Source organism: Aedes aegypti, chromosome 3 (genome assembly GCF_002204515.2).
Source record: "Aedes aegypti strain LVP_AGWG chromosome 3, AaegL5.0 Primary Assembly, whole genome shotgun sequence".
In the NCBI taxonomy this organism is placed as follows: Eukaryota; Metazoa; Arthropoda; class Insecta; order Diptera; family Culicidae; genus Aedes; species Aedes aegypti.
The window spans coordinates 166885954-166896327 of NC_035109.1; the positions used below are offsets into that span (position 1 = coordinate 166885954).

The 10374-nt window shown below is 35.9% G+C and overlaps 1 long non-coding RNA gene across 2 annotated transcripts in view; it reads right to left on the reverse strand.

Annotated features, from left to right (window-relative positions):
- Window positions 1-10374, reverse strand: part of LOC110679629 — a 427025-nt gene that overhangs the window by 377686 nt on the left and 38965 nt on the right. The gene's annotated exons all lie outside the window — the stretch shown is intronic.

Below are 10374 nucleotides of genomic sequence, written 5' to 3' on the forward strand. Positions count from 1 at the left end.
ACAAGAAGTTTTATTGGTACTTTCTTCATGTGCGCCTCTATAGTGTCTACACTCTAAATGCAGTGCATCAAGAAACATATAGGATTAAAATTGTTGCAGACGGAAGATTTTTTAAATTTTATTTTATTTAATCTTGCATTGAACGGAAACCAAAGCAATAATGTGTATGTACGTATTACTCTAATAATAATTAGTAGAACACGCCCACTGATCTACACTGTGTGAATCTATTTCGGCGTGTACATAAGTTCTCGACTGGCCATCACCGACTGGAAACCGGCGATGGGCAGATGCACATTTTAATGACACCGAAGTTGTCAATATATGTGCAAATTGCGCGCTGTTCTAGGAAAAGAAAATAGCGAAGAAAGGTGAGTTTAGGTTAGTCACCTTCCCGCGGGAAGCATGTCTATCATACTAAGCAGCTAGAAGCGTGGATCTGTTCGTGCAACAAATTGAGGTCAATTATAGTGTTATAATTTCTATTTGCCTTGTATTGGTGCAATCGGTTGTAAAAGTTTAGTGCTAAATAAATATGGGCTTAATTAATGCTTTTTCAATTCTATTTTGCCGAGTAGGTGCAGAATACTAATTGTGAGTTTGAAAATTAAATACTTATACAATGAATGGAATCAATTTAAACTAATAGATTATTTTTCTATTTTTTATGATTTTTACCAATTTATTTAATTTTTGGAAAAAATCAACTTGTACTATTTTTCGCTGTTTCAGTAGTAAGATTCACGTTCATTCAAATAATATGAATGTAAATTTTAAACCCAATTGTTTCAGGAAACCTCCCAAAAATGGTCAAAAAGTCAAGTTACCCTAGTTGCCCTATATATTAATAGCATTCTTTGTGTACCCACAGCATCCGCATCTTAAGATGATGCATGTATCCTACATAGCTAGTACTGCAACAGATACAGGTTGCTACTGAAACCGTTACACCAACAGTAATCCTACCAGTGATTCCAGCTGCATAGCCTAACCTTCGAGGAAGAACATATGTTTGCGACAGCACTACATCATATCACACGTAAGCATGATATGCCTGTACCGACTCTTCCAGTGAGGTGCTGTCGTATGTTTTATCGTTTCAAAAAAGCATTGCTCGTCTTTGTTTATTCATCGGGATATACGCTACCTTTTGCACCGAAGATTCAACATTCATCTAACCATCCATCCATCAACAGTAAAATCAAGGGGTGTACCTACTATGTACCTATGGGAAGCTCCAGAGATGATGAGTTGATACACATGTTTAATATCAGAGGCGTTCAAAGCAATGCGAAAGGGACCATGTGTTAATAAAGTTGTTTTTTTGTATCTCCAAAGCACATGAAATTGTATGCTATCTACTATTTATTTATTATTTATTATTATCTTACACCAACAGACGATTTGTGTCCCAATGGTGATTAAACTATCTTAAATTTAACAAAAGTCATGGTGCGCAACACAATAATAAAATTAAATCGTTATTCGTCCATTCTTCTTGAAAAGAATACAGAAAGGTTACGACGGATTGTAGCACGGGACAAATTAAAATCGAAACAAGAAGCTGATCTATTGAAGACTCGTAGCGCTCCATTTAGGGCGCTATGCTGGCCATAGTTTGTGCGTCGAAATTGCAATCTCAGCAGTGAGTTGTTACGTAGCGCTCTGGGACGAACGTTTAGATCAATCGTCCTCAAAATAGTCAAACAGTCGATCCTTCCTTGTAGCGTGTCGGTTACAAACATTGCTCTGGCGATGTTACGGCGCACCTGGAGAGTTTCCATGTGAATCAACTGGCACCTACTTTCATAACTCGGTAACCGGAACGGGTCTCGCCATGGAAGTCGACGAAGAGCAAAACGTATAAAACGCCGCTGAACGGATTCGATCCTTTCCGTACCATTTTGGTAATACGGATTCCAAACGACAGAGCAGTACTCTAGCGTCGAACGAACGAGCGAACAGTACAGCGACTTGAGGCAATTCATATTGGTGAAGTCCTTGGCGATACGAAAAATAAATCCCAAGGTTCTGGAGGCCTTTTCCACTGTATAAGCCACATGTCGCTTGAAAGTTAGCTGGGGGTCAAGGATCACGCCAAGATCTTTAACATGGTAAAACTTCGACCAAGCAAAGCCCTAATATTTCAATTAGACTTAGCTTGATCTTGTCAGTGGTAGCTACTAGCTACAGCTGCCGATCACCAATCGAACTTATGCCTCCGCTACAAAATGTTTTCTTTGGAGATGTATAGAGGAGGCTAATAAAACTGTTCAAGAGTTGGTGCCTCGGCTAAAGCCTGATTTGCTATTGACAACTGAAGAAATTTCTAACTGATTCCATGCAGCAATTTTCTACAGCGACTTCCATTTGAACTGACTTTTTTTTTCAACTGCGTACTGGAATCAGAAAAAAAGAAATTTTCTTGAATGATTTCTTGTAGGAATTTCCCATGCATCAAGATAGGCCAAGAAATAACTGTTTTAGCAGCGAAGCAGGCTTAAGGACGGGGCACCTGCCTCTGTTACATAACATGCAATGACGCTTTCCGTCGGAAATTCATTTGACCCTATTAGAAATACCGTAAAATGGAGCACTTAATCTGTGTCTGCTTGCTTTACAAGTTTCCCCGGAATACTAATACATCTCGAGAAGCATCCGTGAAACCCTAGTTGACTATGTTGCAGCACAGGAAACCCTTATGCGCTTTCTGTAAGACGCTGTCTCTGTACAATTTGTGCAGCTTCTAATACCTGAAATAAGAAAATCATTCAACGGTAATACAGGAATTATTATTCTCTATGTAAGTAGATTTTTAGCCCTATGACTGGTTTATCTCCGTACGAGTCAGGTTTGTTAGAGTTTTGCGTATAAAAATGTGTTACGGTACTGATCATCCGGCGACTCTGTACTCCGTAGATTTTTCCAAAAACCTACCCCAGAATCTGCACAAAATTTATAATTATTTCTGGTATTTTGATTGGTTGTTTAGCGTCGTTTTTTTTTTTTTAAATTTTTGTAAGATAGAAAGTTGTCCTTTTCACACTAAAACAAAGTTACAGTCGCCTCTCTACATCTCGATATCGAAGGGACCATCGAGATAGGGAGAGATCGAGACAAAGAACATTAATTCAATGAACACTAGATTGAAATTCACTCCGTTACTAGGAAAAAAATAAAGAAACAACCTTCATTTTGAATTTCCAAATTGTTTTGAATCGCTTAAATCTGGTCTAGCAACCTTTGGTAATATTCATATCGATATATAGATAGAAAATTGAGAACAAAAAAAATCAACAGGAATACATCGAAATATGGAGACATCGAGATAAGGAGAATATTGAGATATAGAGAGATGCAGAATGAAGGGACCGGATCAAACATCGACATAGGGAGAGATATCGAGATGTGGAGAGTTGACTGTAATGGCATACAGAAATGATTGGCATTATCGAGCAATCCTGTGTATCATAGAAGCAAAGGAGGAAGAAATATATTTAAAAGTTTGAGAAATACCATGGGGTACCGTAAATCAGTGTACATTTTCAAGTAATTCGAGATTCAATTATGGTAGTCTATGTAACACAGTGAAGTAGGACCTTGAATGCGCAACAGTTTGAAAATAGTTTTTATTTTTGAATTCGCAAGATTTTAGTCAAAAAGCGCGGAATTAGGCAATGCGCTGAGTTAAGACACTCAACAGTCTCGAATCAATTCCTATAAAAACGAATTACTTTACAGAAGGTAGGGCGTAAATACTTCCTATTAATATTTTGCTAAATAACTCACTGCGTTTTCCTCAGATGGTGGAGTAGAAAATGCTTCTGGCTTGTCATTAAAAAATCTTTTGTATTACCACCAGATATTTTATCAATGTATTGGTCCAGTATATTGTATATACTGAGAAGGCCTTCCTTAACCTAGTGCTAACGTCCTTCAGGTGTCTGGGATTCTCGATTCCCGGTCGGTCGAGGATCTTTTCGTAATGGAAATTTTCTGACTTCCCTTGGCATAGAGTATACTGCACCGCGTTGAAAAATGAGTTGACTAACTTGCAAAGATCGTTTTTTGATCAATTTCGCCGCGTCGCAACTCGATACTCAATAGATCGCATATTTCAATAGTTTTTAAATTATATTTTCCTAAGTTGAGTGTTTTTTTTTTCTTATTTTCCAGAAATTTCTAATAACATATCAATAGTAAAACTATCACAAGAAATCTTCACAGTCCTAAAAAACCTGGACGCATCTAAGGGAGCAGGACCGGACGGTATTGTATCAGTGTTCTTCAAGAATCCTTCTGAAGAGCTTGCTCTTCCCTTAATACGCCTTTTCCATATGTCTCTGCATAATGGAAGATTCCCAGAAGGTTGGACATCCTCGTATTGGGTGCCTGTTTTGATTCTCTCGTAAACGACAAAATTGTCTAGCAAGTAAAATCCTTCTGAAATTTTTTGACCGAATCGATATACCATTATTAACCTTCAAATTGCAAAAACATATATGAATAAAGCCAGGACTCTTGAGTTGGACCCAGTCATATCTATCATATCTTAAACAAATAGCGCGCTTCCAAAATAAATTCTCAGCACCCATTTGTGAATGCTCTGGAGTACCGCAAAATTCTCATTTAGGCCCACTTTTTTCTATTTTGTATGTAAATGACATTATCTTAGAAAAATAAAATTTCTTATATATATGGAGACATCAGCTGTATTGTTATATTCACCAAAATGGTTTTGGTGAGCGAATTTGACGGATAGTTCCGACCATTTTTGTTAGCACGGTTGTCGCACCAGGGCCAGATTCATTTCTCGAGCGCATACACGAAAAAATAACACTAAATATAATAATCACAAAATAATTAAAATTTATGCATTAGTGACTATTTTTTAATCTTCTTTCATTTATTCTGAGATTTTTCGGGAAGATCATCTAAAATCATCAATTGAATCACTTTAGGATTTTTCAAGAAGTTCCGTAAATTTCTCTGGGATTATCCCAAATATCTCTGAAGTTCTTCCGGTAATCCTCATGCAATCCTTCATACGAAATCCTTCTGAAATTTACCAGGAAATCCCTCTGTTGCTTATTCATAATCCTATCTCGAGCTGATCCATCCAGAAATCCTTTTTGGATTATTCTGGAAATGCTTCTGGGATTCCTCTTGCGTTTTATTTATGATACTACAGAATTTTTTTCGGAAAATATTCCATGAATTCCTGTGGGATTCTTCAGAAAAAAAAACCCTTCTGGGAATCTCTCGGAAAGTCCTCTTAGTTTCTTTTAGAAATCCTGAAATTATTATAGTTATCTCTATGATCGCTCTGTGATTCTTCCGAAAAAAAGTACCAGAAAGACTTTTTCTTGGATTATCCCGCAAATTCGTTTAGGATTTTTATGGAAGTCTTCCGGATTTCATCCGTGAAATTTCCCTGGAATTCTGCAGACAATGTTTCTATGATTGCTTTCAGAGGGATGGAATTCTTTGAAAAGATCTGTGGTTCTTCTGAATATCTTTTGAAGTTTTTTTTTTCAGAAATCTTTCGGTTTCCTTACAAAAATCCCTCAGAATTTCTTCCGGAAATACATCCAAAGTTATTACATTATACCATCTGATTTTTTCCAGAAAACCATCAGTAATTCTTTCATGAATGTCGCCGGGACTTTTTTGGATATCTCTTAGATTCTCTCAGGATTATGCCGGTTCTTCTGGGATTCTCCCGGAAATCCGTCTGAAACTATAATAAAGAATCTGTTCTTTCACTGTCGGATTATTCCGTTCAAACTCTTGGAATTCTTCCGCAAATCCCTATGGAATACTTTCGGAAATCCTGTCTGGAAATTCTTCCAGATATCTCTCGTGGATTCATTTAACAATCTGGAAATCCACCCAAAATTTAAAAAAAAAAATCTCAGAAATTCTACTGAAAACTCCTCAGAAATTGTTCGGAAATCCTCCGGGACTCTTAAAAAGTACCACTGAGCTTCATACGAAAATCTCTCTAATACTCTTATAAACTTTAACCTGAAAGAATTCAGGAAATTCCGTTTGTTTTTCCATAAATCTTTCTGGAGTTCTAACATCGCTCTGGAAGTATTCCGAAAAATGTTCAGGAATTCTTCCGGATGTCTTAAAGAAATCTTCCAAAACCCCTGGGAATTTCCTGAAAATCTTACAGCGATTCATCCGAAATAACTTCTGGGATTCTTTTGGATATCACTATGAAAAACATCTAAAAACCTATCTGTAATTCGTCCATAAATCCTCATGGGACTTTTTCAGATTTTTACGGAAATCCATAAGTAATTTTTCCAGAAATCCCCCCAAAATTCATTCAGAAATTTCTTTGTGATTCTTTCGCAAATTAAGAATTCATGAAAGATATTCTGAAGAGTCCTAGAATTATTGTCTGAAGAATACCAATGTTATTACCGCAAGAATTCCAGAACGATTCACGGTAGAATCCCATTGAAACTTCCGGTAGCATCCGTGAATGATATCTGGATGATTTGGTATTTCCGGCTGAATCTCAAAAGGTTTTACGGAAGAGCAGTAATAATTCCAGAAAAAAAAATCCGGAAGTATCTATCAAAGAAATTATGAAGCCTTCCAGCAGGATTTCCGGAAGAATCCTAGCGAGATACTCGAAAGAATAATCACAAGCATCCTAGAAGTAGTTTTGGAAGGACTTATTAAAGAATCTTCGAAACAAAAATCTAGTGGGAAGTATTCAGAGGATCCTCAGACAGATTTCCGAAAAAATACCATAAGGTTTACCGAAAGATTCCTCCAAAGATATCTGGAAGAATTCCAACAGGATTTTAGGAAGAGTCCCAGAAGTATTATATTATAAGGATATTGAGGCAGTAAATTACAGAGGTTTTTTTTTGAAAGAAATCCAGAAGAATTTTCTTAAGTATTCCAAAAGAATTTCCGAAAGCATCTCAGATGATTTTCATTAGAGGCATTTTCGTGAGAATCCTATGAGTATTACCGGTAAAATCTAAGAAACATTTTCGGAAGAATCTCAGAGTTCGGAGGAATTCCAGAAGAATTGCTATTAGAGACCAAGGAAATCTTTGGAAGAACCCTCTAAAAAATATCTAAAAGAGTAGAAACTTGCGTAATATTTCCGAAAAAAAGAATCTATGAATTTAATTCCCAGGATTATGAAAGAAGTCTCGAGGAGATACACGCTAAAATCACAGAGGAATTCCTGCAAGGATCCTAAAAATATGCCCAGAATAATCGCATAGGGATGTCTAGAAGAATCTCATAAGTAATACCGGAAGGGTTCTATAAAATTGTTTTGAACAATCTCAGAGAGATATCTTCAAGAATACTAAGGTTTCCAGAAGAATTTAAAGATATATCAGAATGAATCTCAAGATTTCCAGAATAATCTCAGAGGGGTTTTGGGATAAATCAAGAGGAATTTAAGGAGAAGCCCTTAGGGAATTAACCAAAAGATTCAAGAGCAACTTCCTCAAGCGTACACTCTTAAAAATAATGGAAATTACTGTGGACGTAATTCATAGTATGACTGAATGACACATTATGTAAATGATAAAACGACACAATTTTGTGTTCTTGAAGATGCATTGAACAAAAAATGTAATTTTACACGTTAATGAACACGAAAACGATGGCACTATGAACGGCATTTCCCGAATCAGACGCTATGGTATTTGAAATATGACATAAATTCACGTCATTCGGCTCGCTTCTTTTATGTGCATCCGAAAGACGTAAAATCACATGATTTTTTCGGAGTGTGTAATTAATCCCTCTACCGGCAGCTTCATTTTTTACCGCAGGAAAAAAAATCAAATCGCGATAACTTTTTTGTTTCTCGGTATTTTAGCACCATTTTTTCACAAGTTCTCAAAAAACTCTTCTAGTTTGAGGATCCGTGTCAATATTGATCATTGGTCATCTGGATCCTGAGGTATTCCGAAATTCCTTGGGGGACCGACGCTTAATCATAACCCACGTATATATCTTAGGCTACAGATTTTTTTACGTATTCAGATGTTCACTCTTAGGAACAATACATTAATGAGAGTATGTTGTGAAAAAATGAAGCAATTTGGAGCAGCCGTCTTTGAGTAATGAGCATTTATGTTGCTGGTACCAAGCTGACCAAATAAAGATCTTGAAAACTTCATATCGTAATTTTCAGATATCTCTATGAATTCTTAACCAATTTGTATGATTTTTTCAGAGTAGCTCCTTATTATATGACATTGTATAGCCCACATTTTACTTTTCGATAAGTTGACATAAAACAAAATGGCTGCCTAAGATATTTTGTATGAAAAATGTCGGTCCCCCAAGGAACATTGGAATATCTTTAAAACCAGATCACCAATCATCAATATCGACACGGATCCTCAAACTAGAAGAGTTTTTTGAGAACTTGTGAAAAAATGGTGCAAAAATACCGAGAAACAAAAAAGTTATCGCGATTTGAATTTTTTTCTTGCGATAAAAAATGAAGCTGCCGGTAGAGGGGTTAAGGATGTTTTCTTAGAACTTGTATAACAATATTATGATTTAAATCTATTTCTTGTGTAGCATTGGATTTTACCGTGAAGGCAAACCGTAACATCAATATTTAGCAATTCTCGCTGAAACCAGGCCGCCACACAGTGGCGGTCCTTCATACAAAGGTCGGACAAAACCTAAAATACGTCTCAAATTACTAGATAATAGTTATCTATTAATTATCTTGGATACCTGATATCATCTCGTTGGAAATAACAGTCAAATTGAAAATTCGATTTTCTAGTGAAATTGGTCCAAATTAAGTTTTTTTCCTACATTTTTTTGTTGTAATGCAGAAATTTTTGCATAAACCTGAACTAGAGGTACAAATTTAACTTCCTTTTAGAAATTCCACTAAAGTTTCAAACGAATTATGACCAATTATATAGATTTGAATGATGATATCGATAAATTATAATGAAAAATGAAAATGGAATTTTCACCTCTAGGGGCAAAAGGGGCAAGAAAAACGATTGCACGTTTGAAAGTAAGGATGATATGCTGCTTCATAGTGAGTGACTCATTTTCCCGAAACTCTTCACATAAAACGTACGAAGTTTAGAAAATTTAACAAAATTTTGGAGAAAGATTATTTGAAACATTTTTTGCTACAAATATCAACTTGATATGTTAAAAATTATATAATTATAGTCAAAACTAAGGCTTATAACTACGCTTTCAAATGGAACCTATTGAGCTTAAATCGGTTGTGATTTCGTTGAGATACTGATGTTTGAAGTTTGCTAGGTGAATCGAAGTTGATGAATTTCGAGCAGTCCAATTTTGCTGACTTTCCCACACTTACGATGCTGCCAAAAATCGAAAACAGAACAGATCAATCTCAAATTTTGAGAAATTGTCGCTCAATAGTAAAGAAGTCTATAAAAAATATTGACGAGTGATTTTGAGAACATGAGTTTTTGAGGTTTTGTCCGGCCATGCGCCACTGTGCGCCATCGTCACCCATCGTTAGAATTCCAATTTTAGTTCACTGATCGCTTGTTTTCGATAAAACTTAAGGGTGGTCCTTTTGGTTTTCTCAAATTAGTGGACCCCTCGTACGCCAGCTGGCTAAACAGTTTGCGAAAAAGCCCATTTTTCGATAAATATTGGGTATTTCTTCACGTGATATGTCTCATATTTCGCTTGGAACGCATAGCAAACTTAGTGGCATCGTATAGAGAAAGGATATAGCTTTCATTTGATGTTAAAAAAATTTGGCGTCCATTTTGAATTTGGCCGCCATTTTGAATTTTGTTAGAAAAATCGTTTTTTTTAGCATTAGCGCACCGCTCGTTTTGAATTCTAAGATCACCATGAGAAAGCTGAGGAAAAATTGCGTAAGATAGGCTACAGAAACTAGGTGAGCAATGGTATTTACCCTATGAAATGAACGATTTTCTAAATCATGTTCTACGATTTTGATGTATGTGGCGTGTGCAATCAATGCAAATTATTTTTTGTACAACAAAGAACAAGTTTTCAATCTTTGGTGTTTTGTACAAGTCGGCTCGTACTTTTGTCCTGCGGATTCGAACTTTTGCCCACTATGGACCAAAAATAGTTTCCAAGCATTTATATAAAAACTAATAAACCTCAAAGCATCTTTATTATAGGCCTAGAAAAGCCATTATGTACAAAAAAATTGAATTAATTTAAATTTTTAATTTGATCCAAGCAACGAAAGTTCGACCGAAAATTACAACGTCTACGACTAAAAACAACAAATAGTAATGAATTTGCCAAATCCTCATCGATTTCTATAATATTTTGAGAGACAGTCTCTTACATGTTTCAACATTTGAAGAAACTCTTGCCCCACTC